The sequence below is a fragment of the Ranitomeya imitator genome, chromosome 2, assembly GCF_032444005.1.
Source record: "Ranitomeya imitator isolate aRanImi1 chromosome 2, aRanImi1.pri, whole genome shotgun sequence".
Lineage (NCBI taxonomy): Eukaryota > Metazoa > Chordata > Amphibia > Anura > Dendrobatidae > Ranitomeya > Ranitomeya imitator.
This window is the reverse complement of record NC_091283.1, coordinates 164,788,055-164,806,087: the sequence shown is the minus strand read 5'-3', so window position 1 is coordinate 164,806,087 and position 18,033 is coordinate 164,788,055. Positions and strand designations below refer to the sequence as shown.

At 43.2% G+C, this 18,033-nt stretch overlaps 1 protein-coding gene across 1 annotated transcript in view; it reads right to left on the bottom strand.

The window, feature by feature from the left end:
* The window catches only part of LOC138662310 (discoidin domain-containing receptor 2-like), a 187,207-nt gene extending 169,793 nt beyond the window's left edge, over window positions 1–17,414 (bottom strand). Inside the window, exon 1 of the mRNA XM_069747778.1 lies at window positions 17,233–17,414. The gene's annotated coding sequence lies outside the window, so the exon portion shown is untranslated. The remainder of the gene's footprint in view (window positions 1–17,232) is intronic.
* Between the last annotated feature and the right edge of the window lie 619 nt (window positions 17,415–18,033).

Below are 18,033 nucleotides of genomic sequence, written 5' to 3'. Positions count from 1 at the left end.
CTTACAGAAAACGTTTGACCTCTGTCATTGCCAACAAAGGATATATTACAAAGTATTGAGATGAAATTTTGTTTGTGACCAAATACTTATTTTCCACCATAATATGCAAATAAAATGATAAAAAAACAGACAATGTGATTTTCTGGATTTTTTTTTCTCAGTTTGTCTCCCATAGTTGAGGTCTACCTATGATGTAAATTACAGACGCCTCTCATCTTTTTAAGTGGTGGAACTTGCACTATTGCTGACTGACTAAATACTTTTTTGCCCCACTGTATGTAGATATAAAGAACCCGGCACTCAACTTAAGTCAAACTGAAGGTTTTTTTATTCCGTAGTACGAAAAACGTTTCGGCCTGGTCTGGCCTTCATCAGTTACGTACTTAGAAGTGTCTGAGAATGCGCTCAATAAGCGTGGTAGATCCGTGGGTCGTCCCTTAGGAGATGACCGCCTTTGGTGAATAGCACGGCTGTAGGCTGTAGGAGACCGGGTCAGGACACCGCGTCCTGACCCGGTCTCCTACAGCCTACAGCCGTGCTATTCACCAAAGGCGGTAATCTCCTAAGGGACGACCCACGGATCTACCACGCTTATTGAGCGCATTCTCAGACACTTCTAAGTACGTAACTGACGAAGGCCAGACCAGGCCGAAACGTTTTTCGTACTACGCAATAAAAAAACCTTCAGTTTGACTTAAGTTGAAAAAATACACTAACCTAAATAATGCTCCAAAAGGTATGGGAGCCGGGCTTTGATCAGAGGAAGCGTATGCCTAGGAAGTATATTTCTCCGCCTCTGCATAAACGAACCTCAGTCTTGTGTCTTTTCCCAGAACAAATCTCCTGTTGTCATTACCTGTTCACCGCAGGAGGCCCTTACTTCAGTGGGAGTTTGCGTCAATTAGTTTGTCTCTTCCCCAGCTATAATTAATTCCATACGTTCAGTGTGGAGTCCTACTTCGGTGGAGATTGAAGTGTTATTTCTCTATTCTCCTAGCTATAATAAATTCCATATGTTCAATGTGAGGGTGATATGTCCCCTCTCCGGAGAGGTTTTATGGATTTTAATTAAGTTTTAATGGATTTTAATTTTTCTCTATGACAATAAGCATCTAGCTGTTCATTCTCAGGCTGCTATGGCTCAGACAGTACATTCAGTCTTGTGGGAGAGGCCACAGAAAGTAAGGGGTGGAGACACCAGAAACTGTGCATTTCTATGAAGCAAGGGAGACTATGTGACATGAAATAGGAAGAACCGTAATGACTACAGAAAGCAATCACTCTCTTCTGAGATGCCCAAACAGAAGATAAAATATCCTACGTATACCTTGTGGTGACCAAAGGATAAACTATCTTAAGATATAGTTTTGCATATAACATTCAACATTTTTTGTAGTATAGGACTTTTTCTCCAAATTGCTCCTTTCCTTACAGGATCTTAGTCACATCCCAAACCCCCAAACATATCAAGTCTGTTGAACACATAAGTTATCTGCTCAAACAGCTGCACAACCCCTCTGTGTACAGCAATCACAATGACTGAGAATGATCGCTGCCACGGCACGGGAAGGAAGGCAGCCTCAGATTACATTGTATCACTTCTATTAATTATACCGTCTGCTGGCTGCATGCTCCACTATATTAATAGTGCAATGTAATCGCACTATTGATGTATACAGGAGTAACTTACAAAATGTATATATTAAACTAGTTATATTCCTATACAAAAAGGACAGTATTATAGTAGGCATATTCTTATATAGGATCAGTATTATAGTAGTTATATTCTTGTACATGGGGAGCAGTATTATAGTAGTTATATTCTTGTACATAGGAGCAGTATTATAGTAGTTATATTCTTATACATAGGAGCAGTATTATAGTAGTTATATTCTTGTACATAGCAGGCAGTATTATTGTAGTTATATTCTTGTTACCAGGAGCAGTAATAGTAGTTATATTATTGTACATAGGGGGCAGTATTATCTACTATATAATTGTCTAAGGGTCACTTCCGTCTGTCTGTCTTTCTGTGTGTCTGTCACGGATATTCATTGGTCGCGGCCTCTGTCTGTCATGGAATCCAAGTCGCTGATTGGTCGTGGCAAAATGCCCACAACCATTGCCACGACCAATCAGCGACGGGCGCAGTCTGACGGCAACATGGCCACTCCTTCCTTCCCGCAGTCAGTGCCCGCTCCGTACTCCCCTCCAGTCAGCGCTCACACAGGGTTAATGGCAGCGCTAATGGACCGCGGTGTAATGCACTCCATTAACGCTGTTATTAACCCTGTGTTACCAACTTTTTTACTATTGATGCTGCCTATGCAGCCTCAATAGTAAAAAGATCTAATGTTTAAAAAAAAAAATCATCATATACTCACCTTCCGGCGCCTTTCCCGCTCCTCGCGACACTTCGGTGACTGCTCCATGCAAGCAGTAGGTTCCGGTGGCAAGGATGGTATGCGACAAGGACCTTCCATGACGTCACGGTCATGTGACCGCGACATCATCACAGGCGACAGAACTACAAGGGCTCCCTCGGAAGGTGAGTATATGTTTATTTTTTTATTTTAAGTCTTTTTTAACCTGTTACATGCGTGTCTGGGCAATATACTACATGACTGGCCAATATACTACGAGACTAGGCAGTATACTACGTGGCTGTGCTGTATACTACGTGGCTCTGCTGTATACTACGTGGCTCTGTGCTGTATACTACGTCGCTGTGCAATATACTACGTGGCTGGGCATTATACTACGTGACTGGGAAATATACTACGTGGCTCTGTGCTGTATACTACGTCGCTGGGCAATATACTACATGGCTGGGCAATATAATACATGACTGGGCAATATACTACGTGACTGGAAAATATACTATGTGGCTGGGCAATATACTATGTGGCTGGGCATTATACTACGTGACTGGGCAATATACTACGTGGCTGGGCAATATACTATGTGACTGGGCAATATACTACGTGGCTGGGCAATATACTACGTGTCTGTGCTGTATACTACGTGGCTGGGCAATATACTATGTGACTGGGCAATATACTACGTGGCTGGGCAATATACTATGTGTCTGTGCTGTATACTACGTGGCTGGGCAATATACTACTTGGCTGGGCAATTGTTATGACCTGGTGGTAAGGACAATAATGGACCTAGTGGGTAAGAGCACACGGAAAGACCTGATAGTTACTAATAATATAGGACGAGCTCTGAGACGTGGGAACTCTGCTGACCGCAATCCCTAATCCTATCACACACACTAGAAATAGCCGTGGATTGCTCCTAACGCTCCCTATGCAACTCGACACAGCCTAAGAAACTAGCTAGCCCTAGAGATAGAAAAATAAGCCTACCTTGCCTCAGAGAAATTCCCCAAAGGAAAAGGCAGCCCCCCACATATAATGACTGTGAGTAAAGATGAAAATTACAAACACAGAGATGAAATAGATTTAGCACAGTGAGGCCCGACTTACTGAACAGAAAGAGGATAGGAAAGGTAACTTTGCGGTCAGCACAAAAACCTACAAAAAGACCACGCAGAGGGCGCAAAAAGACCCTCCGCACCTGACTCACGGTGCGGAGGCGCTCCCTCTGCGTCCCAGAGCTTCCAGCAAGCAAGACAAAAATCAAAATTGCAAGCTGGACAGAAAAATAGCAAACCAGAGAAAAACAAGCAGTAACTTAGCTTCAGCTGGGAAGACAGGTCACAAGAACGATCCAGGAGAGAGCTAGACCAATACTGGCACATTGACAGGTGGCATGGAGCAATGATCTAAGTGGAGTTAAATAGAGCAGCCAGCTAACGAATTAACCTCGTCACCTGTAGAAGGAAACTCAGAAGCCGCAGCTCCACTCACAACCACCAGAGGAAGCCCATGGACAGAACCAGCCGAAGTACCATTCATGACCACAGGAGGGAGCTTGACAACAGAATTCACAACAGTACCCCCCCCCCCTTGAGGAGGGGTCACCGAACCCTCACCAGAGCCCCCAGGCCGACCAGGACGAGCCAAATGAAAGGCACGAACCAGATCGGTAGCATGAACATCGGAGGCAAAGACCCAGGAATTATCTTCCGGACCATAACCCTTCCACTTGATCAGGTACTGGAGTTTCCGTCTCGAAATACGAGAATACTAAATCTTCTCCACCACATACTCCAACTCCCCCTCAACCAACACCGGGGCAGGAGGATCAACGGATGGAACCACAGGCGCCACGTATCTCCGCAACAATGACCTATGGAATACATTATGGATGGCAAAAGAAGCTGGAAGGGTCAAACGAAGTGACACAGGATTGAGAACCTCAGAAATCTTATACGGACCAATGAAACGAGGCTTAAACTTAGGAGAGGAAACCTTCATAGGAACATAACGAGACGACAACCAAACCAAATCCCCAACACGAAGTCGGGGACCCACACAGCGCCGGCGGTTAGCGAAACGTTGAGCCTTCTCCTGGGACAATGTCAAATTGTCCACCACATGAGTCCAAATCTGCTGCAACCTATCCACCACAGTATCTACACCAGGACAGTCCGAAGACTCAACCTGCCCTGAAGAGAAACGAGGATGGAAACCAGAATTGCAGAAAAACGGCGAAACCAAAGTAGCCGAGCTGGCCCGATTATTAAAGGCGAACTCAGCCAAAGGCAAAAAGGACACGCAATCATCCTGATCAGCAGAAACAAAGCATCTCAGATATGTTTCCAAAGTCTGAATAGTTCGTTCGGTTTGGCCATTTGTCTGAGAATGGAAAGCCGAGGAAAAAGACAAATCAATGCCCATCCTAGCACAAAAGGCTCGCCAAAACCTCGAAACAAACTGGCACCAAATCAGAGGAGGAAGGCAATTTAGACAAGGGTACCAAATGGACCATCTTAGAGAAGCGATCACAAACCACCCAAATGACCGACATCTTTTGAGAGACAGGGAGATCCGAAATAAAATCCATAGAGATATGCGTCCAGGGCCTCTTCGGGACCGGCAAGGGCAAAAGCAACCCACTGGCACGAGAACAGCAGGGCTTAGCCCGAGCACAAGTCCCACAGGACTGCACAAAAGAATGCACATCCCGCGACAAAGACGGCCATCAAAAGGATCTAGCCACCAAATCTCTGGTACCAAAGATTCCAGGATGACCAGCCAACACCGAACAATGAACCTCAGAGATAACTCTACTAGTCCATTTATCAGGGACAAACAGTTTCTCCGCTGGGCAACGGTCAGGTCTATCAGCCTGAAATTTTTGCAGCACCCGCCGCAAATCAGGGGAGATGGCAGACAAAATTACCCCCTCTTTGAGAATACCCGCCGGCTCAGGAACACCCGGAGAGTCGGGCACAAAACTCCATGACAGGGCATCAGCCTTCACATTCTTAGAGCCCGGAAGGTACGAAACCACAAAATCAAAACGGAAGAAAAATAGCCACCAACGAGCCTGTCTAGGATTCAACCGTTTGGCAGACTCGAGATAAGTCAAATTCTTGTGATCCGTCAAGACCACCACGCGATGCTTGGCTCCTTCAAGCCAATGACGCCACTCCTCGAATGCCCACTTCATGGCCAACAACTTTCGACTGCCAACATCATAATTGCGCTCAGCAGGCGAAAACTTTCTAGAAAAGAAGGCACATGGTTTCATCACCGAGCCATCAGAACTTTTTTGCGACAAAACAGCCCCTGCTCCAATCTCAGAAGCATCAACCTCGACCTGAAACGGAAGCGAAACATCTGGCTGGCACAACACAGGGGCAGAAGAAAAACGACGCTTCATCTCCTGAAAAGCTTCCACAGCCGCAGAAGACCAATTGACCCACATCAGCACCCTTCTTGGTCAAATCAGTCAACGGTTTAGCAACACTAGAAAAATTACTGATGAAGCGACGATAAAAATTAGCAAAGCCCAGGAACTTTTGCAGACTATTCACAGATGTCGGCTGAGTCCAATCATAAATGGCCTGGACTTTAACAGGGTCCATCTCGATAGTAGAAGGGGAAAAAATGAAACCTAAAAATGAAACCTTCTGAACTCCAAAGAGACACTTTGACCCCTTCACAAACAAAGAATTCGCACGAAGGACCTGGAACACCATTCTGACCTGCTTCACGTGAGACTCCCAATCATCCGAGAAGACCAAAATATCATCCAAATATACAATCAGGAATTTATCCAGGTACTCTCGGAAGATGTCATGCATAAAGGACTGAAATACTGATGGAGCATTGGAAAGCCCGAATGGCATAACCAGGTACTCAAAATGGCCCTCGGGCGTATTAAATGCTGTTTTCCATTCATCGCCCTGTTTAATACGCACAAGATTATACGCACCACGAAGATCTATCTTGGTGAACCAACTAGCCCCCTTAATCCGAGCAAATAAATCCGACAGCAGCGGCAAAGGGTACTGAAATTTGACTGTGATCTTATTAAGAAGGCGGTAATCAATACAAGGTCTCAAAGAACCATCCTTCTTGGCCACAAAAAAGAACCCTGCTGCCAATGGTGACGACGACGGGCGAATATGACCCTTCTCCAAGGATTCCTTTACATAACTCCGCATAGCGGCGTGCTCTGGCACAGATAAATTTAACAGTCGGCCCTTAGGAAACTTACTACCAGGAATCAAATTGATAGCACAATCGCAATCCCTATGAGGAGGTAGGGCACTGGATTTGGGCTCATCAAATACATCCCGGTAATCCGACAAAAACTCCGGGACTTCAGAAGGGGTGGATGAAGAAATAGACAAAAATGGAACATCACCATGTACCCCCTGACAACCCCAGCTGGACACAGACATAGATTTCCAATCCAATACTGGATTATGGACCTGTAGCCATGGCAACCCCAAAACGACCACATCATGCAGATTATGCAACACCAAAAAGCGAATATCCTCCTGATGTGCAGGAGCCATGCACATGGTCAATTGAGTCCAGTACTGAGGCTTATTCTTGGCCAAAGGCGTAGCATCAATTCCTCTCAATGGAATAGGATACTGCAAGGGCTCCAAGAAAAAACCACAGCGCCTGGCATACTCCAAGTCCATCAAATTCAGGGCAGCGCCTGAATCCACAAATGCCATAACAGAATAGGACGACAGAGAGCAAATCAGAGTAACGGACAAAAGAAATTTCGACTGTACCGTACCAATGGTGGCAGACCTAGCGAAACGCTTAGTGCGCTTAGGACAATCGGAGATAGCATGAGTGGATTCACCACAGTAAAAACACAGCCCATTCCGACGTCTGTGTTCTTGCCGTTCAGCTCTGGTCAAAGTCCTATCACATTGCATAGGCTCAGGTCTATGCTCAGATAATACCGCCAAATGGTGCACAGCTTTACGCTCACGCAAGCGTCGATCGATCTGAATGGCCAAAGACATAGACTCATTCAGACCAGCAGGCATGGGAAATCCCACCATGACATCCTTAAGGGCTTCAGAGAGACCCTTTCTGAAAATTGCTGCCAGGGCACATTCATTCCACTGTGTGAGTACAGACCACTTCCTAAACTTCTGACAATATATTTCTACCTCATCCTGACCCTGACACAGAGCCAGCAAGATTTTCTCTGCCTGATCCACTGAATTAGGTTCATCATAAAGCAATCCGAGTGCCAGAAAAAAACGCATCAACATCACGCAATGCCGGATCTCCTGGCGCAAGGGAAAATGCCCAGTCTTGAGGGTCGCCACGTAACAAAGAAATAATGATTTTCACTTGTTGAACAGGGTCACCTGAGGAGCGAGGTTTCAAAGCAAGAAACAATTTACAATTATTTTTGAAATTCAGAAACTTAGATCTATCCCCAAAAAACAAATCAGGAATAGGAATCCTAGGCTCTAACATCGGAATCTGAACCACAAAATCTTGAATGTTTTGTACCCTTGCAGTGAGATTATTCATACAAGAGGACAGACCTTGAATGTCCATATCTACACCTGTATCCTGAACCACCCAGAGGTAAAGGGGAAAAGAGAGACAAAACACACTGCAGAGAAAAAAAAATGGTCTCAGAACTTCTCTTATCCCTCTATTGAGATGCATTAATACTTTGGGCCACCTGTAGTGTTATGACCTGGTGGTAAGGACAATAATGGACCTAGTGGGTAAGAGCACACGGAAAGACCTGATAGTTACTAATAATATAGGACGAGCTCTGAGACGTGGGAACTCTGCTGACCGCAATCCCTAATCCTATCACACACACTACAAATAGCCGTGGATTGCTCCTAACGCTCCCTATGCAACTCGACACAGCCTAAGAAACTAGCTAGCCCTAGAGATAGAAAAATAAGCCTACCTTGCCTCAGAGAAATTCCCCAAAGGAAAAGGCAGCCCCCCACATATAATGACTGTGAGTAAAGATGAAAATTACAAACACAGAGATGAAATAGATTTAGCACAGTGAGGCCCGACTTACTGAACAGACAGAGGATAGGAAAGGTAACTTTGCGGTCAGCACAAAAACCTACAATAAGACCACGCAGAGGGCGCAAAAAGACCCTCCGCACCTGACTCACGGTGCGGAGGCGCTCCCTCTGCGTCCCAGAGCTTCCAGCAAGCAAGACAAAAATCAAAATAGCAAGCTGGACAGAAAAATAGCAAACCAGAGAAAAACAAGCAGTAACTTAGCTTCAGCTGGGAAGACAGGTCACAAGAACGATCCAGGAGAGAGCTAGACCAATACTGGCACATTGACAGGTGGCATGGAGCAATGATCTAAGTGGAGTTAAATAGAGCAGCCAGCTAACGAATTAACCTCGTCACCTGTAGAAGGAAACTCAGAAGCCGCAGCTCCACTCACAACCACCAGAGGAAGCCCATGGACAGAACCAGCCAAAGTACCATTCATGACCACAGGAGGGAGCTTGACAACAGAATTCACAACAGGCAATATACTACGTGACTGGGCAATATACTACGTGACTGGGCAATATACTACGTGGCTGAGCAATATACTACGTGACTGGGCAATATACTACGTGGCTGGGCAATATACTACGTGGCTGGGCAATATACTACGTGACTAGGCAATATACTACGTGGCTGGGCAGTATACTACGTGGGCTGTGCAATATACTATGTGGGCTGTGGAATATACTACGTGGACATGCATATTCTAAAATACCTGATGCGTTGGAATCGGGCCATCATCTAGTAGTAATTATATTCTTGTTACCAGGGCAGTATTATAGTAGTTATATTCTTGTACATAGGGGCAGTATTATAGTAGTTATATTCTTGTACATAGGGGCAGTATTATAGTAGTTATATTCTTGTACATAGGGGCAGTATTATAGTAGTTATATTATTGTACATAGGAGGCAGTATTATAGTACCGTACTTATATTCTTTAACATAGAAGACATTAATATTGTAATTATATTCTTGTAAATAGGAGCAGTATTTTAGTTGTTATATTTTTTTAAGGATCGTGTATGTAATTCACTCTACAACCAGGACCCTTGGACTGTGCTACATGGTAACTGGATTTAATTCTGGGACTCTTAGATTAATACATTTAGCATGTTCCTTAGAACAAGAAATAGAATCAGGAAACAAAAATAGACATAAAGAATCTTAAATTATTCCTGCGGTTTTTGAACACATGACTTCATTGCTCTGTGGGATCTCATTCAGCCAGATATGTCTAGTGAGAGGCAATGACCTGATGGAAAATATTGAAACACCTAGCGTCCCCCTCCCACCTCCCCATTATTAAACTACAAGATTTGGATTTCTGCTAGCAAAACAACGCTGTGTACTAGGCCTGGAAATTAAGGTCAGAGTCCTACCTTTACCATAAGAATGGGTCATAACTTTGGCTCTCCTATTTCTAAATAATAGGGGTCTCATAGTAAAAATCTAAATTCTTGGTTGGGATAATGTGGCATGAATTGTTAAAATATTGTAGTAAATATACAGTGGGGCAAAAAAGTATTTAGTCAGTCAGCAATAGTGCAAGTTCCACCACTTAAAAAGATGAGAGGCGTCTGTAATTTACATCATAGGTAGACCTCAACTATGGGAGACAAACTGAGAAAAAAAATCCAGAAAATCACATTGTCTGTTTTTTTATCATTTTATTTGCATATAATGGTGGAAAATAAGTATTTGGTCAGAAACAAACAATCAAGATTTCTGGCTCTCACAGACCTGTAACTTCTTCTTTAAGAGTCTCCTCTTTCCTCCACTCATTACCTGTAGTAATGGCACCTGTTTAAACTTGTTATCAGTATAAAAAGACACCTGTGCACACCCTCAAACAGTCTGACTCCAAACTCCACTATGATGAAGACCAAAGAGCTGTCAAAGGACACCAGAAACAAAATTGTAGCCCTGCACCAGGCTGGGAAGACTGAATCTGCAATAGCCAACCAGCTTGGAGTGAAGAAATCAACAGTGGGAGCAATAATTAGAAAATGGAAGACATACAAGACCACTGATAATCTCCCTCGATCTGGGGCTCCACGCAAAATCCCACCCCGTGGGGTCAGAATGATCACAAGAACGGTGAGCAAAAATCCCAGAACCACGCGGGGGGACCTAGTGAATGAACTGCAGAGAGCTGGGACCAATGTAACAAGGCCTACCATAAGTAACACACTACGCCACCATGGACTCAGATCCTGCAGTGCCAGACGTGTCCCACTGCTTAAGCCAGTACATGTCCGGGCCCATCTGAAGTTTGCTAGAGAGCATTTGGATGATCCAGAAGAGTTTTGGGAGAATGTCCTATGGTCTGATGAAACCAAACTGGAACTGTTTGGTAGAAACACAACTTGTCATGTTTGGAGGAAAAAGAATACTGAGTTGCATCCATCAAACACCATACCTACTGTAAAGCATGGTGGTGGAAACATCATGCTTTGGGGCTGTTTCTCTGCAAAGGGGCCAGGACGACTGATCCGGGTACATGAAAGAATGAATGGGGCCATGCATCGTGAGATTTTGAGTGCAAACCTCCTTCCATCAACAAGGGCATTGAAGATAAAACGTGGCTGGGTCTTTCAACATGACAATGATCCAAAGCACACCGCCAGGGCAACGAAGGAGTGGCTTCGTAAGAAGCATTTCAAGGTCCTGGAGTGGCCTAGCCAGTCTCCAGATCTCAACCCTGTAGAAAACCTTTGGAGGGAGTTGAAAGTCCGTGTTGCCAAGCAAAAAGCCAAAAACATCACTGCTCTAGAGGAGATCTGCATGGAGGAATGGGCCAACATACCAACAACAGTGTGTGGCTACCTTGTGAAGACTTACAGAAAACGTTTGACCTCTGTCATTGCCAACAAAGGATATATTACAAAGTATTGAGATGAAATTTTGTTTCTGACCAAATACTTATTTTCCACCATAATATGCAAATAAAATGTTAAAAAAACAGACAATGTGATTTTCTGGATTTTTTTTTCTCAGTTTGTCTCCCATAGTTGAGGTCTACCTATGATGTAAATTACAGACGCCTCTCATCTTTTTAAGTGGTGGAACTTGCACTATTGCTGACTGACTAAATACTTTTTTGCCCCACTGTATAAATAAATAGGCTCACAATAAAATCATACTGTGCTGGATATACAGAGGTAGAAGTCATTTAATAGTAACCCTGGAGAAATGCCACTTTGGCGATGCTGCAGTCCCAAGAATCTTTTTTAACACTATCTGTAAACTCAAGGAGATGGGAGAATCCATTGCATGTAATATGTACTGCTCGTATATCTAATCCAGATCAAATATGCAAATCTGATTCCTCGCTTATTAGCCTAGCCCCTCCTCCAAATGATAAGAAACCACTGTAAATTCATTCAAGGCTCACAAGGGTTTCCACCAATGTCAGTGTTATGTCTTTAAGTAAGGGTGTTAGTTATGAGAGATGCTAGTTCCCCTCTAAAAGGAGGAGTTCCAATATGAGTCGTAAAGAGACACTCCAGTTAAATTGTTACTTTGCCTAGCACAGGGTCCCACCAGAGGGTGCATGACTCAATTTAAAATTCGAGTGCAGTCCTCTGCCCCTCATTTAATCAATGACTGGCTTTTTAGTAAAGTCAGCATAATGGTATCAGTAAAAGACTTCTGCTGCTTTTACTGCAGTATTAATAAATCCCCGAGGCTCAGGATTTGTCACCAATATTTGCCAGATTTGGCAAATATTTGCCAATATTTGGCTAATTTACGAAAAAAAAGTAGAAGCCTCTTTTAACAATTTGAGTCCCAAATGATGATAGTATGATGAGCAGGAACAAAGTGTAGATGGGTGAAGGTGAAGGGGCCCTGGCTTCTCATGGAATTACTTATATTAAGGAATTTAAAGTTACGGAGGACATCTGGAAGAAGGAGGCACGTGTTTTCTCCATGCTGGACCAGGGGTGCAGCAATTACACAAGGACAAAGAGGATGAATACGTTCCCCAGATGACCCCTTAACCACAGGAATCCCACCCCCATGGCCAGGCAACGTCTACAAGACATGCAAACAAGGACAAGGGGGGGCAGGATTCGACAGCATCAACATGCCCAGGCCATGGCACAGCGCAAGCAGAGGGAGGTACCATAACCGAAAAGCCTCCATATTGGGGATCACTGGGAACATTACAATAGATTATTATTCTTGTAAATTTACAAAAAAGCAAATTCACCCAATGCCTCCTAATGATGGGCCGATCCCAAATCACCAGAGAAACGGTCCTACCATTTTGCAATCCTGAAACTTTAATTTCACTGCTCTGGAGCTGCAGTCATTTACAGGCAGCATAGTGTCCGGAGCTGTACATTCAGTCATCCAGGACCTCTCCCCTCCCCCACCCACAATAACAACAGCCTAGGGGGCAAGAACAGAACAAGACCCAGTGTCCTGACAGAATGTATTTAGAAAATGTTATATCTCCCTCTGGTAATCACTCTCAGGAGGGGGTCGGGGGTTTATATCGTATTACAGGGGCACATAAGAAATAGAGTAGTTCTTGCTCCAAAGCACCTATCTCATGAAGTTAATTATCAATCTCATATATATTTCCCAATAGACAGACAGACAAGGTTCTTACTAATGAACCGAAACATCGCCATATTGGGCCATTAAATAGAAGTTTTTTTCACTCTGAGTGATGTGCTGCTTCCAATATCTGCACATATAATACAGATTTGGTGGATACTCGAGGGGGCTTTCCACTCGACTAGTGGATACTAGTGCTGCTCTTAGTTTTCATTTTTTCTAGACAGATAGATGCAAATTAAATTTGGGTCAAACTTTACAAACATTTACTGGAATCAAATTCAAACAAATTGCAATTCAATTTATATGAATTGGCTAAGAAGAATACAGACTGCCATTTTTTACATGACCGCAGGTGTGGACTTCCCCATAATGTCTTGCAGCTATCACGACACAAGGTGTAGCACAACCAATCATGAGCAAACATCATAGCCACTGTAAAAGCAGAGGCAGGGAATGCAGCAGCCAGTTTGTGGTGAATTTTGATATTGAAAGGACGTCACAGATCAGCAATAAGAGATTGGGAGAGAAAGCCAACAAATATTTTACAAATTGTGCACAAAGTGTGTGCAACAGCACTATCGTTAAGACCCCTTACCATCCGTTTACCTATAGCCATATATATTGAGGTCACTTGACTAATGCCAAGACTGTGATTATGGTAATGGATCTTGAAAGGGGATTGTATACAGTACTAGGCGACCTCAGAGAGTTGTACACGTCTTTTCAGAATAACTGCAGAAATTGCAGTACTTGTGATTCGCAGTTTTTGGAACAGTTTAGCGAATGTAAATTTTAAAAGATTCGAATAGACAGATTTCACTAGATGATGAATAGACTTCATAGAAGAGACTGTCTGTGTTGCTTGGTCTCAACACTTCATAGTAATACCATGCGGTTTCAGTGCAGAAATGTTCTCCCTCTGTCCCAGCGACATACGAGAGTATCTGGATGAGAACACAAGATGACCTCATGTGCGTTAGGACGGCGCTCTTATATAACGATGACCCAGCCAGAGCCCAACACAACACTGCATGATGGGAAGTTCTAGTGCAGGGGTCCCCAACTCCAGGCCTCGAGGGCCACCAACAGTGCAGGTTTTCAGGATTTCTTTAGTATTGCATCGGTGGTAATGTGATCATCTGCACAGGTGATGATTCCAACCCCTGTGCAATACTAAGGAAATCCTGAAAACCTGCACTGTTGGCGGCCCTCGAGGCCTGGAGTTGGGGACCACTGTTCTAGTGTATCCATAGACATCATGTTCACACCTGACAACTGTAGCTGACACAAAGTGGTCAGGGTGGTTGTCACTTCCTTTCCTACCTACACCTACTTAGCTAATATATCGTAAAGGAAGAACAGACATGTCAAAAGCTGTGTTCTGTATGGGCAATGTATTATTCAGATGTAAGTGGTTCTATGGCACACATATTGGTGGTCTAACGTGATATAACTAAGAAAGTTTATTTTTCTAATATTTAAAAGGGAAGCTCTCTTTAAAATAACCAATGTATCATATTATTACCCAGGATGTATTTATTAAGGAGTCGTGGCTGGCAGATGCAAGGGACGATCCTGTGCTCATCGCTGGGCGAGACGGACCCTCTATCTCTACCACTTCATATTTGTGGCCTTGTTAAAATGCCTGAGCTAAGCAGCTGGCAAAGGGGAACAAGATTTCCATTTGCTCAAATTACAGCCCAGGATGGCTGTGGTGGCTGCAGGGAGTTCATGTGTCAGCACGGAGGGGCGCAGCAGTCAGGGGACGACGCTACTTCTGGCAGGTAGAAGGGGATATAGTTCATAGGAATGGCACGGAATGTTCCAAGCCGATCGGTGTCATGCCGAGGACAATATACCCAGCTTATAGGCTGGGGGTCATTACCTCGTTATAGAAAACATACGGCGCATGTGATGTACCGCAACAAAATCCAAATTAAGTGATGTCATTAAAAATATAAACAGAGAATACATTTCTAAATTCAAAGAATTAAGAAATATTAAAAATGATCAAATATAGTTAGTGATCATAAAAGAGTTTTCTCAACCCTAGAAGATAGTTCCACGTGTCTGCAAAGGTCTAATAAGCGTAACCTTAACACCACTTCCTGTCGTCAGCGATCATGTGATCTCTGGCGCTTTGCGAAGTCCGCAGATAATTGCTTCTGTGTTACCTGCTGTGGATAAGCAGAAGCGTCAGGGCTCCCGATTCTTAGACATTTAAAGGTGACCGGTCACTTGCCATACATTTTTACCTGGTGTAAATGCCGCTGTTCTTCTGAATCTGGTAATGTTTTTCTTTTATTCCTGCACCTCTCCGTTCCTGAGAGATGGCCTCCTCTTCCCTGTATATAACTCTGGTCTTGTTAGCCAAGTGGGTGTGGGTCTCAAGAAAAACACCCACAGAGTTCATGACCACACCCACTTGATAATAAGACTAGATTTATATACAGGGAAGAAGTGGCCATATCTAAGGAATGGAGATGAGCTGAAACAAGAGAAAAACATCCCCGGATTCAGGAGAACAGCGGCATTTACAGCAGGTAACAAAATGTATGACAAGTGACAGGTCCTCATTCAGACTGTGTTTTAGGGATCACAAAACTGGAGGCTGTTGCCCATAGAAATTAGTTGGATCCCTGCATTCATTTTACCTTGCATTCCTGCTACACGGAGACTTTGGCTGCGACACACATTGTATTACCCAAGGCTGCACTTGTGCTGCAATGCGCCATAATAAAAGTGAATGCAGTCGTGTTGCAACACACAACATACAACAGGGGTGTCAAACTGCATTCCTCGAGGGCTGCAAACAGGTCATGTTTTCAGGATTTCCTTGTACTGCACAGGTGATAATTTAATCACCAACTCATTATTTGTGTAGGTGATTAAATTATCACCTGTGCAGTACAAGGAAATCCTGAAAACATGACCTGTTTGCAGCCCTCGAGGAATGCAGTTTGACACCCCTGACATACAAGACGTCTAAACATGCTGGATTCCTGGACACGTGCTTATCATGGTTGTGGCTAAAGTCTCCATGTAGCCTCAGCCTGACATTCAGATTATGAACCAGGAGGATGAGGATGAGCAAGGCATGGAACGGCAGAAGAATAATTTACAAGGTAAATTGAAATTATTTAGAACTAGCCCATAGTTGCTGACAGTACCAATTTTCCAGGACTTCCTGATTTTATGGATACAGTCCACTCCTGGTTAACATAGAATCTCTCTGGTTGCTATGGAAGCTGAGTCATAACAATGAAGCGGTTACCATGGAATAATTGAGAGATTCTGTCAGAACTTCATAATAACTTGTAAAACATTTTCAAGGACCTGCAACTCTTTAAGAGCGGAATTATGTCCAAATGGTGCAAGTGTTTCCCGGTATCCTTCAAAGTGACTTCCCAAAATATAAATGGATTATAATGGTTTGCAATTAGATTAATGGACAAGAAGTCTGCTGTGCTTCATAAAATATATTCCCTTCAAAACCCAATAGGCAATGATGGAAGAAGGAAACAGCACAATTGGGCTGACCTGCAATACCTGACTCAGCCTATGGACAAGAGGGGTGCTGTTTCCATAGCAAAAACAAATCATAAAAAAAATCAGATATTCTAGGTTACTGGACACTTACCAACTTGAATTTTAATTACTTTTGCTACATTAGAATCAAATATCCAATAAATCTGTGCATCATTTAAGGACCAATGTTTCAATGCAGAACGCTCATCTAATCAATGGTTGGCCTAGTGTAATTCATGTTCACATTGTGCACTCTCCACATCGAGATCACGTTACAGGCAAGAAAAAAAAAATGCTCAAAAGGTCTAATATTCTAGAAGATTCCAAGTACATTTTGAATGTTTTTGAACATATCTTTAAAAAAAACTCCCAAAAGTACTTAAAAAGCTCCAATTGTTTTCTGAAAATTCCCCAAACTTTTAAGTGAACTTTCTAAAGATCTAATTTTTTGGAAAATTTTCAAAAGTCTTCAATGTTTTCTGAATATTTTCCAAACTTTATTAATGAATATTCTCAAAAATGCTAATGTTTTCGAAAATTCATAATAAATTCCAATGTTTTTTTAAAATGTCCTTATATTCCGCCATCTGACAACTTTCTGCTCTCTCCAACCTTACCATTGTTCCTGCAACATCTCGCTGTTTATCATTCCGATCACAGAATCCCAGCAGCCAAAAAGTTTCCAACTGACCTGTGTGTGAAGAATAGATGTCCGGTCTGGGGGGTCTCCACGGTCTCCTGACTTGATCCCCCCCACTTTTTACTTTATGGATAATCCTCCAGTTGTCTTTTTTTGTGGGGATTGTTCAGTTCTGTAATAATCAGAGAGAGCTTCCAAAAGTTTGACTCTGATTTTACATCACATCCCCCTTCCGGCTGGAGACAAGGAGAGGAGGTGGAGAAGGAGGAGGGAAAGGAGGGAGAGATAGAGGGGGGCTACTGCATCTGCTTTGCCTTTTAAAGGTACAGGACACTGGAAATGTGTGGTTGCAAGTCTCGTGAGAGTCGTGAACTTTTTAGAACTTTTTAAGAGTAGTATCTTTGGACATAAATGTTAAGATAATTTCTGGAATCGTATCTATAACGATGGATGTGTTCTTCTATCCGAAGACAGGATGAGCAGCACCTACGCAGTGTGAATATATCATCTGATGGTTGTACTCGTAGTATAATATATCATCACATACTATCCTGTATGTAACATCTGATGTCTGTAGTCATTGTATAATGCATACCGATCACATACTGTCTGTATATAACATCTGATGTCTGTACTCCTAGTATACTATATTCCAGTCACATACTATTATGTATATTATTATTATTATTTATTGTTATAGCGCCATTTATTCCATGACGCTTTACATGTGAGGAGGGGTATACATATTAAAAACAAGTACAATAATCTTAAACAATACAAGTCATAACTGGTACAGGAGGAGAGAGGACCCTGCCCGCGAGGGCTCACAATCTACAAGGGATGGGTGAGAAT